Source organism: Xyrauchen texanus, chromosome 19 (genome assembly GCF_025860055.1).
Source record: "Xyrauchen texanus isolate HMW12.3.18 chromosome 19, RBS_HiC_50CHRs, whole genome shotgun sequence".
In the NCBI taxonomy this organism is placed as follows: Eukaryota; Metazoa; Chordata; class Actinopteri; order Cypriniformes; family Catostomidae; genus Xyrauchen; species Xyrauchen texanus.
This window is the reverse complement of record NC_068294.1, coordinates 44684037-44702788: the sequence shown is the minus strand read 5'-3', so window position 1 is coordinate 44702788 and position 18752 is coordinate 44684037. Positions and strand designations below refer to the sequence as shown.

General features: G+C 38.5%; 1 pseudogene; it reads right to left on the bottom strand.

Annotated features, from left to right (window-relative positions):
- LOC127659577 (protocadherin Fat 4-like) overlaps window positions 1–18752 on the bottom strand; it is a 122228-nt pseudogene that overhangs the window by 44524 nt on the left and 58952 nt on the right.

The following is an 18752-nucleotide window of genomic DNA, read 5'->3' as shown; positions in this document are numbered from 1 at the left end:
GGGCCGCCAGGCAGTCAAGGTCCCCCAGGCAGTCAAGGGCCCCTGGGCAGTCAAGGGCCACTTGGCATTCAAGGGCCACCAGGCAGTCAAGGGCCCCTGGCAGTCAAGGGCCCCCAGGAATTCAAGGGCCCCCAGGCAGTCAAGGGCCCCTGGCAGTCAAGGGCCCCTGGGCAGTCAAGGGCCACTTGGCATTCAAGGGCCACCAGGCAGTCAAGGGCCCCTGGCAGTCAAGGGCCCCCGCGCAGTCAAAGGCCCCTGGGCAGTCAAGGGCTCCTTGCAGTCAAGGGCTCCCTGGCAGTCAAGGGCCTCCGGGCAGTCAAGAGCCTTTGAGCAGTCAAGGGCCCCTGGGTACTGACCCCATTGGCCTGGTCAATAATCCATCCCTAATCATCAGAATATCTGTATAGAAGACTGTCAAAGTGCTCACTTTCCTTTGGAATAACTCTGCAAGAAGTGTCGCAAAAAAGTTCCCACAAAAATGTTGTTTGGAATTCACCGTATATGTTAAAATAATGAGTACCCAGTTTTCCACTTCCTGAAATGAGGTGTGGTCAGCAGTTAGCATTCACCTTTTCCCCATTCTGAAGGTTTCCTCAGACAAATAAAGACACGGAAAACTTCAAACGCTCCATTTAGCAGACTCGTAAATCACAAACGAGACCTTAAACAGAGACTCTCATAGTCTCCTGCTTTTCAGACTCACGTTTCTCCTCTAGAGTTTCAGAAGAGATCTCATCAACGTCTCAAACTGTGATCAGAGCGAGTGTTTTCCTGCGACTCGAGGCACTGAGAGTCCACACGAGTTCATCTGTTATTTGACTGCGTTCAGTGTGTGTGCTGAAAACATTTTGTGCTCCACAGAAGGAAATTACGGTCGTACGGGTTCAGAATGACATGCGAATCTATGAACTATCCCTTCAACTGTTTATGAACCATCAGAACATTTATGGAAGCGGTTTTGCGTTAAAGAATGGAAATGTGGACAAACATCTCTCTGAGCAGCATACAAATGAAATCATCCGAGCGACTGACGGATGGGTTTGGGTTTTGGGTTCTGGAAGTCTTTAAAGCCGGATTCAGTGCCAGAAGGACAGAAAAGCCCCGAGTCTTTAAACGGACCCAAGTCATTAACATTCTTTATCTTCTAAGCACTGAAAAGTTACAGGGCAAACAGTGCGGCGCTATAGGGCCCCTGTGTGTGTGTTCTATAGGCTCATTCTGAGGGATTTGTGCCTCTTTAATAAATAAGACCAAACAATCTTTTATAAAGCCGAGCGTTCCCATACCTTCTCTTCCTGCTGCTCTCATTCTCACGTTTTCTCTCTGCTCTGACTGTATAAAACCCTCTGCGGTCGCATCTCTTCACTTTAAACATGTTAAGTCATGCGTACAGTTTCTTCTATCCTTTAGGAGAAATGGTCACGCTTTACATTGAGGTGTTATTCATTAACATTCGTTAACATGAACTAACAACGCACAATGCTTTTACAGCACTTACTAACATAGAGCATATGTTAATTTAAAAGTATGTTAATTTCAACATTTTTAACATAAAGGTCAGTCATTAGTTAATGCTTATGAACTAACATAAACAATAGTATATTTATGAATTTACATTAACCAAGATTATTCATTTTAGTTCTTTCTATCTAATCCATTAAATAATGTTAACAAATAGAACTGTGAAAGAAATACGGGGCAAGAAAAGTAAGTGAACCCTTGGAATTAGCTGGTTTTCGGCATTAATTTACATTTACGCATTTACATTTATGCATTTGGCAGATGCTTTTATCCAAAGCTGACTAACAGTGCACTTATTACAGGGACAATCCCCGGAGCAACCTGGAGTTGAGTGACTTGCTCAAGGACAAAATGGTGGTGACTGTGGGGATCAAACCAGTGACCTTCTGAGTACCAGATATGTGCTTTAGCCCACTACACCACCACCACTCTGCATTAATGTTCTGAAGATTACAACACACACACAATTATAATCTTTCATGTCTTTATTGAACACATCCCATTAAACATTCACAGTGTAGTTTGAAAAAAGTGATAATTAATAACTTTAATAACTGGTCAATCCTCTTTGGCAGCAATAACCTCAATCAAGTATTTCTGGTATCTATGGATTAGACCTGCACCATTTTCAGAAGGATTTCTGGATCATTCTTTCTCATGAGTCCTCTTGACTGGACTGGCCACTTCTAGAGAGAGTACCTATAGTACTAAATCATCTCCATTTATAGACAGTTTGTCTAACTGTGGACAGATGAATATCTAACGGCCACTTCTAGTGAGAGTACCTATAGTACTAAATCATCTCCATTTATAGACAGTTTGTCTGTGGACAGATGAATATCTAATGGCCACTTCTAGAGAGAGTACCTATAGTACTAAATAATCTCCATTTATAGACAGTTTGTCTAACTGTGGACAGATGAATATCTAACGGCCACTTCTAGAGAGAGTACCTATAGTACTAAATCATCTCCATTTATAGACAGTTTGACTAACTGTGGACAGATGAATATCTAATGGCCACTTCTAGTGAGAGTACCTATAGTACTAAATCACCTCCATTTATAGACAGTTTGTCTAACTGTGGACAGATGAATATCTAACGGCCACTTCTAGAGAGAGTACCTATAGTACTAAATCATCTCCATTTATAGACAGTTTGTCTAACTGTGGACAGATGAATATCTAACGGCCACTTCTAGTGAGAGTACCTATAGTACTAAATCATCTCCATTTATAGACAGTTTGTCTAACTGTGGACAGATGAATATCTAACGGCCACTTCTAGAGAGAGTACCTATAGTACTAAATCATCTCCATTTATAGACAGTTTGTCTAACTGTGGACAGATGAATATCTAACGGCCACTTCTAGAGAGAGTACCTATAGTACTAAATCATCTCCATTTATAGACAGTTTGTCTAACTGTGGACAGATGAATATCTAACGGCCACTTCTAGAGAGAGTACCTATAGTACTAAATCATCTCCATTTATAGACAGTTTGTCTAACTGTGGACAGATGAATATCTAACGGCCACTTCTAGTGAGAGTACCTATAGTACTAAATCATCTCCATTTATAGACTGTTTGTCTAACTGTGGACAGATGAATATCTAACGGCCACTTCTAGTGAGAGTACCTATAGTACTAAATCATCTCCATTTATAGACAGTTTGTGTAACTGTGGACAGATGAATATCTAACGGCCACTTCTAGTGAGAGTACCTATAGTACTAAATCATCTCCATTTATAGACTGTTTGTCTAACTGTGGACAGATGAATATCTAACGGCCACTTCTAGTGAGAGTACATATAGTACTAAATCATCTCCATTTATAGACAGTTTGTCTAACTGTGGACAGATGAATATCTAACGGCCACTTCTAGAGAGAGTACCTATAGTACTAAATCATCTCCATTTATAGACAGTTTGTCTAACTGTGGACAGATGAATATCTAACGGCCACTTCTAGAGAGAGTACCTATAGTACTAAATCATCTCCATTTATAGACAGTTTGTCTAACTGTGGACAGATGAATATCTAACGGCCACTTCTAGAGAGAGTACCTATAGTACTAAATCATCTCCATTTATAGACAGTTTGTCTCACTGTGAACAGATGAATATCTAATGGCCACTTCTAGTGAGAGTACCTATAGTACTAAATCACCTCCATTTATAGACAGTTTGTCTAACTGTGGACAGATGAATATCTAACGGCCACTTCTAGAGAGAGTACCTATAGTACTAAATCATCTCCATTTATAGACAGTTTGTCTAACTGTGGACAGATGAATATCTAACGGCCACTTCTAGAGAGAGTAGCTATAGTACTAAATCATCTCCATTTATAGACTGTTTGTCTAACTGTGGACAGATGAATATCTAACGGCCACTTCTAGTGAGAGTACATATAGTACTAAATCATCTCCATTTATAGACAGTTTGTCTAACTGTGGACAGATGAATATCTAACGGCCACTTCTAGAGAGAGTACCTATAGTACTAAATCATCTCCATTTATAGACAGTTTGTCTAACTGTGGACAGATGAATATCTAACGGCCACTTCTAGAGAGAGTACCTATAGTACTAAATCATCTCCATTTATAGACAGTTTGTCTAACTGTGGACAGATGAATATCTAACGGCCACTTCTAGAGAGAGTACCTATAGTACTAAATCATCTCCATTTATAGACAGTTTGTCTAACTGTGGACAGATGAATATCTAACGGCCACTTCTAGAGAGAGTACCTATAGTACTAAATCATCTCCATTTATAGACAGTTTGTCTAACTGTGGACAGATGAATATCTAACGGCCACTTCTAGAGAGAGTACCTATAGTACTAAATCATCTCCATTTATAGACAGTTTGTCTCACTGTGAACAGATGAATATCTAACGGCCACTTCTAGTGAGAGTACCTATAGTACTAAATCATCTCCATTTATAGACAGTTTGTCTAACTGTGGACAGATGAATATCTAACGGCCACTTCTAGAGAGAGTACCTATAGTACTAAATCATCTCCATTTATAGACAGTTTGTCTCACTGTGAACAGATGAATATCTAACGGCCACTTCTAGAGAGAGTACATATAGTACTAAATCATCTCCATTTATAGACAGTGTGTCTAACTGTGGACAGATGAATATCTAACGGCCACTTCTAGAGAGAGTACCTATAGTACTAAATCATCTCCATTTATAGACAGTTTGTCTCACTGTGAACAGATGAATATCTAACGGCCACTTCTAGAGAGAGTACATATAGTACTAAATCATCTCCATTTATAGACAGTGTGTCTAACTGTGAACAGATGAATATCTAACGGCCACTTCTAGAGAGAGTACCTATAGTACTAAATCACCTCCATTTATAGACAGTTTGTCTAACTGTGGACAGATGAATATCTAACGGCCACTTCTAGAGAGAGTACCTATAGTACTAAATCATCTCCATTTATAGACAGTTTGTCTAACTGTGGACAGATGAATATCTAACGGCCACTTCTAGTGAGAGTACCTATAGTACTAAATCATCTCCATTTATAGACAGTTTGTCTAACTGTGAACAGATGAATATCTAACGGCCACGTCTAGTGAGAGTACCTATAGTACTAAATCATCTCCATTTATAGACAGTTTGTCTAACTGTGGACAGATGAATATCTAACGGCCACTTCTAGAGAGAGTACCTATAGTACTAAATCATCTCCATTTATAGACAGTTTGTCTAACTGTGGACAGATGAATATCTAACGGCCACTTCTAGTGAGAGTACCTATAGTACTAAATCATCTCCATTTATAGACAGTTTGTCTAACTGTGGACAGATGAATATTTAAACTCATCCAGATAACTTTATAACCCTTTCCAGCTTCATGCAAAGCAACGGTTCTTGATCATAGGTCTTTAGAGATCTTTTTTGTGAGGCATGGTCCACATCAGCAGATGCTTCTTGTGAATAGCAAACCCAAAATATTTAAGTCAGAGTAGCTCTAACACACACCTACAATCTCATTCATTAATTGGATGCCAGGTTTGCCAACTCCTGACTCGAATTAGCTTTTGTTGACTTCATTAGCCAAGGGGTTCACATACATTTTCCAAAATGTAATGGGATGTGTTCAATAAAGACATGTAAGATTATAATTGTTTGTGTGTTGTTATCTTTAGCACACTGTGTTTGTCTAAACTTGTGACTTTAATGAACATGAGATCACATGACCAATTAATGCGGAAAACCAGCTAATTCCAAAGGGTTCACTTACTTTTGGAGTTAAATTGACATTCACGTTCATTCAGATAAGCACTTCTATTTGTGTAACACATAAGAGAGAGAGTCATACGGGCTTGAAACAGCATGAGAGTGTGTAAATGATGACTGAACTTTTGGGTGAACTATTTTTTTAAGTAAAAGTCTCCATTTGTTCTCTTCATTAAATGTCTACTTCTGTCGAGAAGAAACAATTGAGATAATAAAGAGACCTCGTTTGTGATCTCTCTCTCACTCTCTCTCTCCGTCACTATCTGCCAAGTAGTCCATGTTTTTCCTCAGAAATGCTGCCAACATCTTTCCACAGCAGAGCAGAGAATAAACCCTCGACTCTCTCTCTCTCGTAAAGCATCTATTAGTGCTGCTCACTCCGCCACACTCCGCAGAAAAACACACATTTCCAAATAATGAGTTCAGGCTGCCAAAATCTCTCCCTCCCTCTGAGCACCAGCACTGCCAGCGTCCCTTCAGAGAAAGAGAGAGAGAGAGAGAGGGAGAGAGAAAGAGAGAGACAGAGAGAGAGAGAGAGAGAGACAGAGAAAGAGAAAGAGAGAGAGAGAGACAGAGAGACAGACAGAGAGAGAGAGAGAAATGGAAAGATATTGTGGAGAATTCCAGGTACGAGGAAAAAGTGTGAGGTTAAAGGTCAGAACTGTAGGACTGGAAAAGTGAGAACTAAAGCATTTGAACAATCCTTAATAAACTTACAGGAAAACAAATATTCCTTGAATTTATTATTGACATACTTTTAACTTTCCAATGGGAAAAAAGAAGCATTTATTGGAACTACAAGAAAAAAACTATTCCAGATCTGGATTAGCTTCAGCCAAACTTGAGTTTGTGCATTAGCATTTTTCGAATGGATTTTAATGAGGTCGACCGATAGTGGATTTTGTCGATACCGATTAATCAGCCGATAGTTGTTAAATTCGATTTAAAGAATGTTAAATTAACATATGTATGATAATGGGCACAGACATAGAGGCTATAGAGTCCAAAAGTCTCCAAAGATTCTCAAATTCCCAGATTCAGTTTATTGTTCAACTGAAATCCCAATAAAATCAAATAAATGAATAAGATTTGTTGCTTAATGTGGGACTTTTAACTATAAACACGCCCAAAACACAAAAGGGACTCTTATTTTGAAATGATGAAGATTTGGCTCCATTACAATTCTACCAGATTCATCTTTTTATACCTTATATATTCACCAGATGAAGTTTATTATTATTATTATTCTTCACAAGATATGAAGTTGGAGACACAATGTAAGGCATGTTTCCACATAGACACATTTTCCGTTGCGTGACCTCACGTCAATTTAGATGACTGGATTATCTAATCAAAATAACGCCAGCCATAGAGGAACACGGAGGAATAATAATAAATAAAATATATCGTCAACTATCGGCATCGATTTTAGCCGATAACCGATCGTTCCAAAAAGCCACTATCGGCACCGATTAATCGTTTATCGCTAATCGCTAATTTTAAAAGTACGTAAAAAAAATGATGAAGGCCTGATACAAAGTTTCCAGTTTTAACGTGACATTCATATAACAAAAGAAAGAAATGTTTCAATCTGTTCGTCCTATAAAAGTTAACCCATGGTTAAGAAACATTATATATATATATATATACATACAGCGATCAGCCACAACATTAAAACCACCTGCCTAATAGTGAGTCGGTTCCCCTCGTACAATCATCCATGGGATTACATATGTTGACTTGTTGCAGATCAAAATCGAAATCGAAATGTTATTTTACAATGTTAAATGTTGTTGAAGAACATCATGGAGGAGACAGAAACACTATCTACATGACCTTTACACGTTTACACAGTACTAAAAAACAACATGCTTTATAATGATAATTATGGTTTAAATCACAATATATAAAATACTTTTTGACATACAATTTGTCATCATGGAAACATAGAAATGTCATATCACCTGCCATTATGTTTTGATTGCCAAACTATTTTTTTTATGTCTGGCTTGTCAGGACCAAGTTGTTTAATGGTCGATTTGTCTTGAATTTGCCAAGACAAATGCCAAGACACGCCGTTACACGTTATCAATAATGCTCGCCATGTTCGCGATCTGTCACGCTGCTGGTGCGCATTAATACTATAGTTACCTTTGGTTTGGCACTATGTTTATGGGCAGATTATTTTCTGTCCCAATGGGTCTCAATAAGAGCTCGTTGCAGTACCATATTTGACCACAGATTTCCATTGGTACACTGAGGGGGCGCTGTGGAGCAGACTCTCTGCACCACACGCTTGTATTGAGACTTTCAGCTACTTTATGACTAAAACATAGGATAAAACTTAAACTAGGCCTGCTTTTGAATACATATGCCAACATTGGCAGTTTATAATATGGACCTATGTTTTAATAATACAATTCACCATTAGTGAAACTTCACTAATGCTTTTACCACTTCCTGTAGCTAAAATTGGCATATAATTTAATTAATGATGACATACCAATTTCTTGCAAGTTCTCTGAGACAAAGTATATTTATTATTCCATTTTAATGCACCATGATTAATTGTGATTAATCACAGAAAACTGTGCAATCAATTCACAGCTCTAATATATGCATATATGGACTATTTTGATCATTTTTGCCGTTTAATTTTGGGTACGCCACTGAAACAGGAAATCTTCAGAGTTTAAAGGGTTAATTGAGTTTTTCTACAGTGCCGGGGAAATGAGAGCAGCACAAACACGAGTAAACATTCTCCACATTGATCATGTTTTATTTGTAATAAAGGTTTATGAGACGTTTACGTGTCAGATTTCAGTGATTATTCCAGAACAGAGAACAAGTCAGCCTGCCAGCCTTCAGAAAACCAGAACAAACTGTTTCCAGTTAAATGAACTTTCATTCCTGAAACGTTATCGAGAAATCAACGAAACATCAAATACACAAAAGACACAAAAAAGCCCCGTTGAAACAGGAAGTTCAATGAGAAATCATGTAGGGTGGGTTTTGACTCTATATGAGAGGTGTTGAACAATAAGAGGGCTTGATGATGTCATCTGAAAAGAAGGCAGAGCTAGTTATTATATGTAGATAGTCAGTTTTGATTTCAGGCTGACTTTAAGAGCATGTAGAATTCGACGGGGAAAGCCATGTCAGTAACAGTTTGACTCTCCTGTTTCCTGCTCTTGACAGATTTATATTTCTGTCAAAGTTCTCCAGGGCCAATCACTATCATTACAGCACATCATGTGACCTCACAGGAATGAATGAGACGCACCAACCGGCCAACACGGGTGAACCAGAGACCAGAGAGAAACACACATAAACCAGGAAAGACACTTTCAAAACAACACACACTCAACCCCTCGGAAGGTCTGAAGCCAAAACAACTATTTAGGGAGCACTGAAAGTATTCGTTAGTGTTCTTATTATTATTCTTCCGCCATTACGTGTACGGCAGCCCATAGAACTGTACATAGGAAACGTATGAAATTTGGCACACTGATAGAGGTCAGTCTGGCCTTTAACTGACCCACATTTGGGGCCTCTAACTCCAATGCTCTAGCGCCACCAACTGTTCAAAATTTGCACTTATGTTTAAGCTCGTAACTTTTGAACCATAAGGCCTAGCATCAAAATTACCGTCAGTTTAATTTGCCCACATTTTTTGTGTACATCTACGGACACTGCGGACAAAAAGCTATCAATAGCTTTTTGATAGTCCAAACTGTTCTTGAATAGCGCTTCAACGAATTTTTAATTTGAGCGATTCTACCTATATACCTTTATATAGGATATATATCTATATTCTACCTTTAGCTCTTCATTAATGTCAGTTCAGTGACACTCAATCGTACCTGACTCTATTATAGTATGAATAAGAGCAGGATTAGTAGAGTTAGAGTTACTTATACAATAATAGCATTGATTTAAAGCCGCTGTTCTTACCTGCATCATGAGCGGTGATGATAAGATTGTATTTGTCCTGAGTTTCTCTGTCCAGTGTTCTGATGAGGTTGAGTTGACCGCTCGAGGAGAGACTGAACGCTCCCGCATCGTTCCCACCGCTGAGAGTATAACTGACCTGACCGTTAGTGCCCAGGTCATCGTCACGGGCCACGACCTGCCAGACACAACACACACCTTTTAAACAGCACCACAAAGCTCTTAAAGGAATATAATAGCATGTACAATACAAGTTCAATCGACAGCGTCCCTCCTTTTCTTTAGAAAAGGTTTGGACACACTAGACTAAAATGTCTCTGAGGATCTTAAGGCTTAAAGCTTATGATTAAATGCTTGAAAATAGTTTTGTTGGCAAATATCAAGAGTGCCAACATTTTAATTTCTTTACAAAGCTAAACTGAAATAAATCATTGAATTTGCAAGCGTCAAGCATACATGAGAACTTCATAATTCCCGTTCTTCTAATTTTTTTTGGATGATTTTGGGTCGGTGGCATGATGCTGATTTTAATTTAATAAAAATGTGTCTAGATTTATGAATTTAATCACTTTGATAGTCAAAAATGTCATGTGTTGTAACCGTCCGAACACAGTAAAATAAATAAAGTCTCATTAAAAATGTTAAATCCTAAAAATGGAAAATAATGGATGTCCTCTAAAGTGACAGGTGGAACAGTTTCTTAATTTAATTTCAGCTCTATAATTTAGGTTTCATAATTCAGTATATAGGCATTGATAAATCGTGTTAGGTTGATAACGTATGCTCAATGTTAATGCTGTTAAACCTATAAAAATACAACTGGGTAAATATAGCCTGCACATTGTCATATAGCGTGCAAATCTTTATTATTTTACAGCATTTCAGTCAAATTACATCTTCAGATGATCTATTTATTTCTCTGAAGATTCTTCAACTAGCAAGGGAAGTATATCAAAGCTAGCATCATGATTTACCCGTGAAGTTTTACCAATGATGCTGGCGATGTGCTCAACTGAACCAGATCAGGTGGTGGACTTCCTCCTCCCAGTGAAGGGGCATACCCAAAATTAAAGGCTTATAAATCGACACACAAAAAAACTAAACAATAAGTGTTTGGTAGCATTGTAAACAAAACTTAAAAACATTGTAATGATATAGATTATAATAAATTATGAGACTCTCAGCCTAAGAAACTGCTGAAAAATAAACAAATTGGCCAAATATTTAGTTTTTTCTTATTTGATATTAGATATCTCTGGGTGTAAATAATGTGGCTCCAAAAAACTGATTTTGTGTTGATACGACAAATCAATCAAAAGTTACAACATTACAAATATAATTGATCATAGTGTCCAAAAACATCTCCAAACAAATAAAAGATAATAATTGTCCATAAGAACTAATTACACATGCAAACACAACAATGACTAAAGGTTTGCAGAGCATGCACACATGATTTTAGTCATGAGATTTCACAGGATGAGTTTCATTCTGTGTCATTTGAGTCATCATTGAGTCTGTGTCGTGTATTTGGCGCCATCTCCTGGTGGTCATATGTAACATTGTGCTTCATGTGGATTATCTAATGATCTATACATCTGATTATCTTGTGTGTGGACTCCAGTGAAAGATAATACCTTTGTTAATTTATGTTCTGTTTATCGTGACGTTATAAGCAAAAATGCGGCATATAAGCAACAGCAACATAATTGTCAAAGACATATATTTAGCTGTTACTCGCTATATTTTTATCTGTGAGTAAAACAAATAATCTGGTTGTATTTTACTCTTTAAGAGCTTTCCAACAACATATGACACATGAATATTTGATCAGTTTGACATTTTTACTGATTTACAATTTTTTTTAAATAAATTATCAAAACGTAACACTTCTAAGTTGTCAGCAAATTTCAAAGCACTTGTTCAGTTTTGGTCATGATGACTCATTTTTATTACCTTGGACAATCTTATTAGTCAATGACACATTTACATTCTAAAATGCGGAAAATAGTAACATTAAAGAATGACGACTTTTGACTCTTTGCGTATGTAAGAACTAAATCTACCCACTTCAATGAGAAGAGCTTAATTCTGGAAACTTGCCTGTAGGATGTTTTTGGGCAGGATTCCCAGGTTCTCCGGTACACTGACGGTGTACGGCGACAACTCAAATGTTGGCAAACAGTCATTTACATCCAAAAGTACGATGTTAACTGTGGCGCGATCTGTCCGGGGGCTACTGCCCCGATCTGTTGCCTGAACAACCAGAGAATACGAAGGCTGCGTCTCCCGATCGAGGAGTTTTGCCACTGAGATTACTCCCGTTACAGAGTCAATCCGAAAATCGGAATTTGCGTTCCCACTTGCAATGGAAAACCGAATCTGCCCATTGGTTTCCTCATCTGCATCGCTGGCAAAAACCTGGAGAACATTGGTTCCAGTGAGCGTGTTTTCCTCGATTTCGATGTCGTAGATGTTCTGCGAGAAGCTTGGAGTGTTGTCGTTCACGTCCAGAACGATCATGGTGACCTCCATGGTGGAAGAAAGTGGCGGTTCACCTTTATCGGTGGCCACGACCGTTAGAGTGTAATTCGCCATCTCCTCTCGGTCCAACTCCCCGACCAGCATGACTCCGCCGTCGATGTTCCCGATGCTAAACTTGTTACCGAACGGCCCCTTGAGGGAATATTCCACGTAGCTGTTTGGCCCACTGTCCGCATCGGTGGCCTGCGCGGTAAACACAACGGTATCCACAGGGGTGTTCTCCTGAATGTACGCCATCTTCTGAGAGGTGAAAGTGGGCGGGCAGTCGTTGACGTCCAGGAGTATGATTGACACTTGGGCGGTACTGGTGAAGCGGGTCATGGGAGGCGGGGTTAAGTCATTAACGGTGATAACCAGGTTGTAGAACGACTGAGTCTCTCGGTTCAACACTTTCTTAGTCTGTAAGATGCCTGTGTTAGTTATGGCAAACTGCGACTGTGGGTCACCGGACACTATAGTGTACTGAAGCTGTGCATTCAGCCCTGAAAAACAAAACAAAATGTTATTGAATTAATTATGGTTATACATATAGACTACAATTCCTTCAAAGATAAGGCAACCCTAGAACGCACTGCGAGAAGCACAGCGTAAAAATGTATCCATGTTAACAAATGAGTCGAGAGAAAAGGTGATTATATTTAATTTAATTCAGAAAAGTATTGATAAAATAAAATAATTTAAAGTAATTAATATTAAGTATTTTACCCAATATGTGTGTAAAAATATTATAAAAATGTAATAATAAAATAATTAGTGAAATAAGTAAAAATAAATGTAAATCTCATTAAACTGAAGTACATTTCCCAATATTTTTGGTGAAAAAGTAATACAGTAAAATAGAAATGACTAAGTAAAATCAATAAAAATAAATGTAAATAAAATGTAATTAAATACATTTGATTTAATTAATTATGTAATTAATTAAATTGATTATTAATTTAAATATTAATGTTAATAAAAAAAATAAATCCACTATAAAATGTAATAATATTGTAATAATATAATAAATTGAAATAATGCAGTTATGCCTATTAGAATATCACATAAGTAACATAACATAAAACTTGAGTGTCTTTAGCTCTTTAAGCGAGCAGTGATGTTTATGTGCTGCACAGAGATGTTGCCTATGTAGAGCACTCAAAATCAGTCAGTTATGAGACTTCATATCAGTCATATCATATGCTGTTTTATCAATAATAGCAGCCAATGTAGACAGTAGGCAACAAGGCAGCTTAATACATTTTTATTTAAATTAATAAGAAATTCTACAAAATATATATAATGTTATCTAATTAGAATGAAGTAAATATATAGCTGCCAGCAGCCATGGGCCTAAGCACAACTGGTCCATTTCCACCCGGTGGCTTTCAGAACACAATGCAAGGTGGACACATGCATTTGGCCTTTGTCATTATTCGAAACATTTTTGAAGCAATTTGGATAAATATAAGAGGACTGTTGTAAGTCAAGCTGCCAGGTGGTGGCGCTATGACCGTGACTCAAAACAGTCAAATCCATGTGATTATCCCCCAAGACTAAACATCTTAATTTTAATCTAAATCACACAATGCACACAGAAGATAAGAGACACTTCCTGTTTCCCTTTTTTGACATTAATTTTTATGCCTCGCCATGGCAAAACAGTTCGATATATCAAAAATTGGTTCACAATTTAGGATCTTCAATGTCTTGGTATAATATAGCCTAAGTTTGGTGACAATCACATGAATCCCCTAGGAGGAGTATTCAAAAGTTCAGGGCCTGCAATTAAAAAAGAAATGCATATTAAATCCAAAATGGCCGATTTCCTGTTGAGCGGAGCTAATGACTGTAATTTTGAAAGTTGTTCGGCTTGATGAGAACAATATATGTAGCAAGTTTGGTGACCGTAGAAGAAACTGAGTCCACCACTTTTGTCAAATGTGTTACTACAGACCTCCCAGGCCACGCCCATGTGTTAACGTCCCAAGCATAATGACCGACAACGATGTGTGTGCAAAATATCATGAAAATTCAAGCACGCCAAGTACCTCAAAAACATGTGAATATACATAAAAATTAATAATGACATTTAATGGATTGTCATAGCAACACTATTTAAGATATCAAGAATTCCTTCAGAATTTTAATTCAGGTAAACATAAGAGGGATATTGCAAAGTTCGTTAAAAGTGCCACACTGCCTTGCCACATCAATGTGATCAGCCCGCAAGGCCAAACCTATGGCTACATTTTTATGTAAATCACACGATGCACGTAAGAAGATCTTCGACACTTCCTGTTTCCCATTTTTTGACGTTACTTTATCATGTCGCCATGGCAACACCATTCAATATAGCAAAAATCTGTAGAACAATATGGCCTCCACAACTTCAGTGCTTGGGTCCTAATAATAAAACGTTAAATAAAATATATGTAAATAAAATGTACTTAAATACATTTGATTAAATTAAATACATTATTTAATTATTATTGTTCAATAAACATTTTAATCCACAATAAAATAAAAATGTAAATAATGTACTGTATTTATGCCTATTAGAGTATCACATAAGTGTCTTTTGCGCTGTAAGTGCGCAGTGATATTTATGTGTCTCATTTTTATGTTTTTTGTTCACAAAATAATTAGCTTTGAGGGATATTTTTGTCTAAACATGTGACGCACATTAACCCAAGATACCATCACTCGAATGATCATTAAACAGACATGAAAAACTTTAAACGTTGATGGTAAAAAAACAGCACAGATCGAGCATTAGCATTAGCAAGTTATTTTCCAGTGTTCTGAGTGAAATACAAACTACATGATATTCTGCATAATTGTTGTATTTTGAAGGACGGGCTGTTATTTTTCAATGAATACTTTATTGTCCAGTTGTGTTGAGGCAGTTCTAATGCCACAGTGAGCGTGATCTGCATCTGTAGATACAATCTCGTCTGTTCAGAGTAAATGAGCTTTAATTGAGCGTCTGTAATGAAGGTCAGACGCTGCTCATGTGGAACGCCTTCCCACACTGACGCCATTTACAAAACATCAGAAACTAAACGCTGACCTCCGCCACAGGGGTCAGAGGTCAAGGGTCACATACCGCTAACAATAATGTCTCGAGTCTCGCATCGTTACAAATGCAATGAGGACGCCACGCACACATATAGACAGGGATGTGCTTAAAAAATAAACGGAAAACCAGCAGGAGAGAGAGAGAAAAGAGGGAAAGCCACAGACGGGAATGTAGGTCATCAGAAGCATGCTGGACAATTTAACACGGAGACTCCAGACATGAGACAGGTAACTTTAAACAGGGGGGGAAACCTGTCAATAAAATATTCAGGACACATTTCAGCCCAAAACGCAAGTCCATATTTCTACTCTTTTAATTCATTGCATAACGTCCATTTACACGACCAAGTTCTTATGAAAGTGCTGTTTGTTTATATCGCTGGACGCTGGAATAATGGGAGAACCACCTTAGAATTTAATTGCACTCGGCCCAGACTTTTTGGGTGATGCACGCATGATTTCGCCAATCCCACTTGCGCCTAGACTTGTGCATGGTTGCACGAAAATACCAAAACTTCATGGCGATGCATTTACATTTACATTTCTGCATTTGGCAGACGCTTTTATCCAAAGTGACTTACAGAGCACTTATTACAGGGACAATCCCCCCGGAGCAACCTGGAGTTAAGTGTCTTACTCAAGGACACAATGGTGGTGACTGTGGTGATCGAACCAGCAACCTCCTGATCACCAGATTACCAGTTATGTTCTTAGACCACTACACCACCACCACTCGTATGCCCATTGACTTTGCGCTTATGACCTACGTAACCTAAGGCTTTGCATTGCACGTGACGCATGCGCTCTTAAAACAGGACCAAAGGTCTTATAAACATCCATAAGATATTTTTAAGTGCTTATAAGACATTATAAGTCATGCTGGAATTTATATACATTACACATGCACAGAATACCAAATAACACACATTCAATGTGCATTTTGCGATATTACGGAAAACACTTGTAAAGTTCCAAGGTTCAGATATATCAGAAATGCTAGTGCTAGATTGACGCTGCTAATAAGGCAGAAATGCATCATCACAAAGATGAAAAGCGTCCATTAATATTTTACGCAAGGTCAAATTTATGAACATTGCACCCCGTTAGAACTTGTGACGGTGGTGTTTCGGTTCGCCGTCGAGAACGTTTCTGTCGTACCGTCATCTGCGTCTGTTGCGCTGACGGCGAGGACGGCCGCTCCTGGACTCAAACTCTCGAGGATTGACGTGCTGTACATGGAGCAGTTGAAGACCGGCGGGTTGTCGTTGACGTCCAACAGGTTGAAGTAGACGCGGACGGAACTGGAGAGTCCGCCTCCGTCCCGGGCCTGGACCGTCAGGATGAAGAACCGCTGAGACTCGTAGTCCAGAGGACGAGTGACGTTAAACACACCGGTGACCGGATTCAGGAGGAAGGTTGAGTCTTCATCATCCTCCTCTACAGAGTACGTGATCTCACCGTTTGACTCCGAGTCAGAGTCGCTGGCCAAGATGGCTGCCACGATAGAACCTGAATAGAAAAATGCAACAGTCTCAAAACGAACCGAAATGTAACATTCCAATTGTAATCCCTGAATCAGAACTGATCGATTTCTTCGACCTGAAACTATCATGATCTTCCTGACTGTGAGGCGTCATACCTGGAGTCATGTCCTCTGGAATATCAAACGAATACACTGAGCGGGAAAACTTGGGCGTGTGATCGTTGACGTCATTGACGGTGATGTTTACTCGTACGTCTGAAGACTGCTGACCGTCGTCTGCGCGCACCAGCAGCGAATACTTCGAGCGGCGCTCTCTGTCCAGGCGTTTGGTGGCGATCAGCTCGCCAGATTCGGGATCGATACGGAAGCTGTCGTCTGCTCCGCTGATGATGGCGTACGTCACCAGAGCGTTCGGACCCTAAACAGAAATGCACAATTTTGATCAAACATGCCGATTTCTCATTTGTTTACATTCACATTGCTTTGATATGCAAATATTGCTTTAAAGTCAACATAAAACAGCATTTGCAATTCAATTAATAAACAGAATATTCAACAGGTAATAAAGTAAGCTAGGACTTGATTTGATCAAGATTTTCATAAAAAGTGAGAAAACAGAACAGAAGTGTCTGCGCAGCCAAAACCGTAAATCCTAGAGACACCACATTTGGTAGGATGGTCCCAATTCCCCTCCACTACTCGGGCGCACACCCACACCCATCTGACTGTAGGTGGCGCTATAATACACACTTTAAAGCATTTTTAAAAATTCCAATGTTTTCAACGCTTTTCCTATGATTCAAGCGAGTCAAGCGAGATATATATCTCCAATTTCACTTCCGTCTATAAAATGTTTCAACTAATTATCAAAAGAATTTCATTAAAATCATCAATATAATTCTGATTTGTTAAAATGTTCCAAGATTCTGGTTGATACGTGAATTTGGGCCACGCCCAACACATTCATTGGCTTATATCTTCAGAACGATTTGTCGAAACTAAACGATTTTGATCAGTTTTTGTCATGCCGGTGTCTAGATCATGCCTGCCAAATTTCATGTGAATCGGACTAATGGTCTAGGAGGAGTTCGAAAGAGTATTCTCTTAAAATCTTTAAAATAGCAGACGGAAATGAATTTAGTTTGTTTGCAAACATCCACCTAAAAAGTAACTAGAGTACTTAGTAATGCCCCTGACAGATTTGGCAATTTTGGTCATTCTCTCCATATTTGTCAATATTTGGTTGAAAGTATTTTCTGGCTGATGTCAACCAGGAAAGACAAGAGTAATAGCATCATGCTAACACATGCTAGCATCGCCTGGCGAAGTGCTAAAACATGCTAAAAATGTGCTAGCATCATGCTAACACATGCTTGCATCGCCTAGCGAAGTGTTAAAACATGCTAAAAACGTGCTAGCATCATGTTAACACATGTTTGCATCGCCTAGCGAAGTGCTAAAACATGCTAAAAAATGTGTTAGCATCATGTCAACACATGCTAGCATTGCCTAGAGATGTGCTAAAACATGCTAAAAACGTGTTAACATCATGCTAACAAATGCTAGCATCACCTTGCGAAGTGTTAAAACATGCTAAAAATGTGTTAGCATAATGCCAACACATGCTAGCATCACCTAGCGAAGTGTTAAAACATGCATAAAGTGTGCTAGCATAATGCTAACACATGCTAGCATCACCTAGAGAAGTGCTAAAAGCATGCTAGCATCATGGTAACACATGCTAGCATCGCCTAGCGAAGTGTTAAAACATGCTTAAAACATACTAGCATCATGCTAACACATGCTAGCATCGCCTAGTGTTAAAAAATAACACCCACATGCTATCATCATGAAAAACACATGATAGGAACATTCTTGGACCATAATTTTAGTGCTTTTCAACAAGTTATAACATG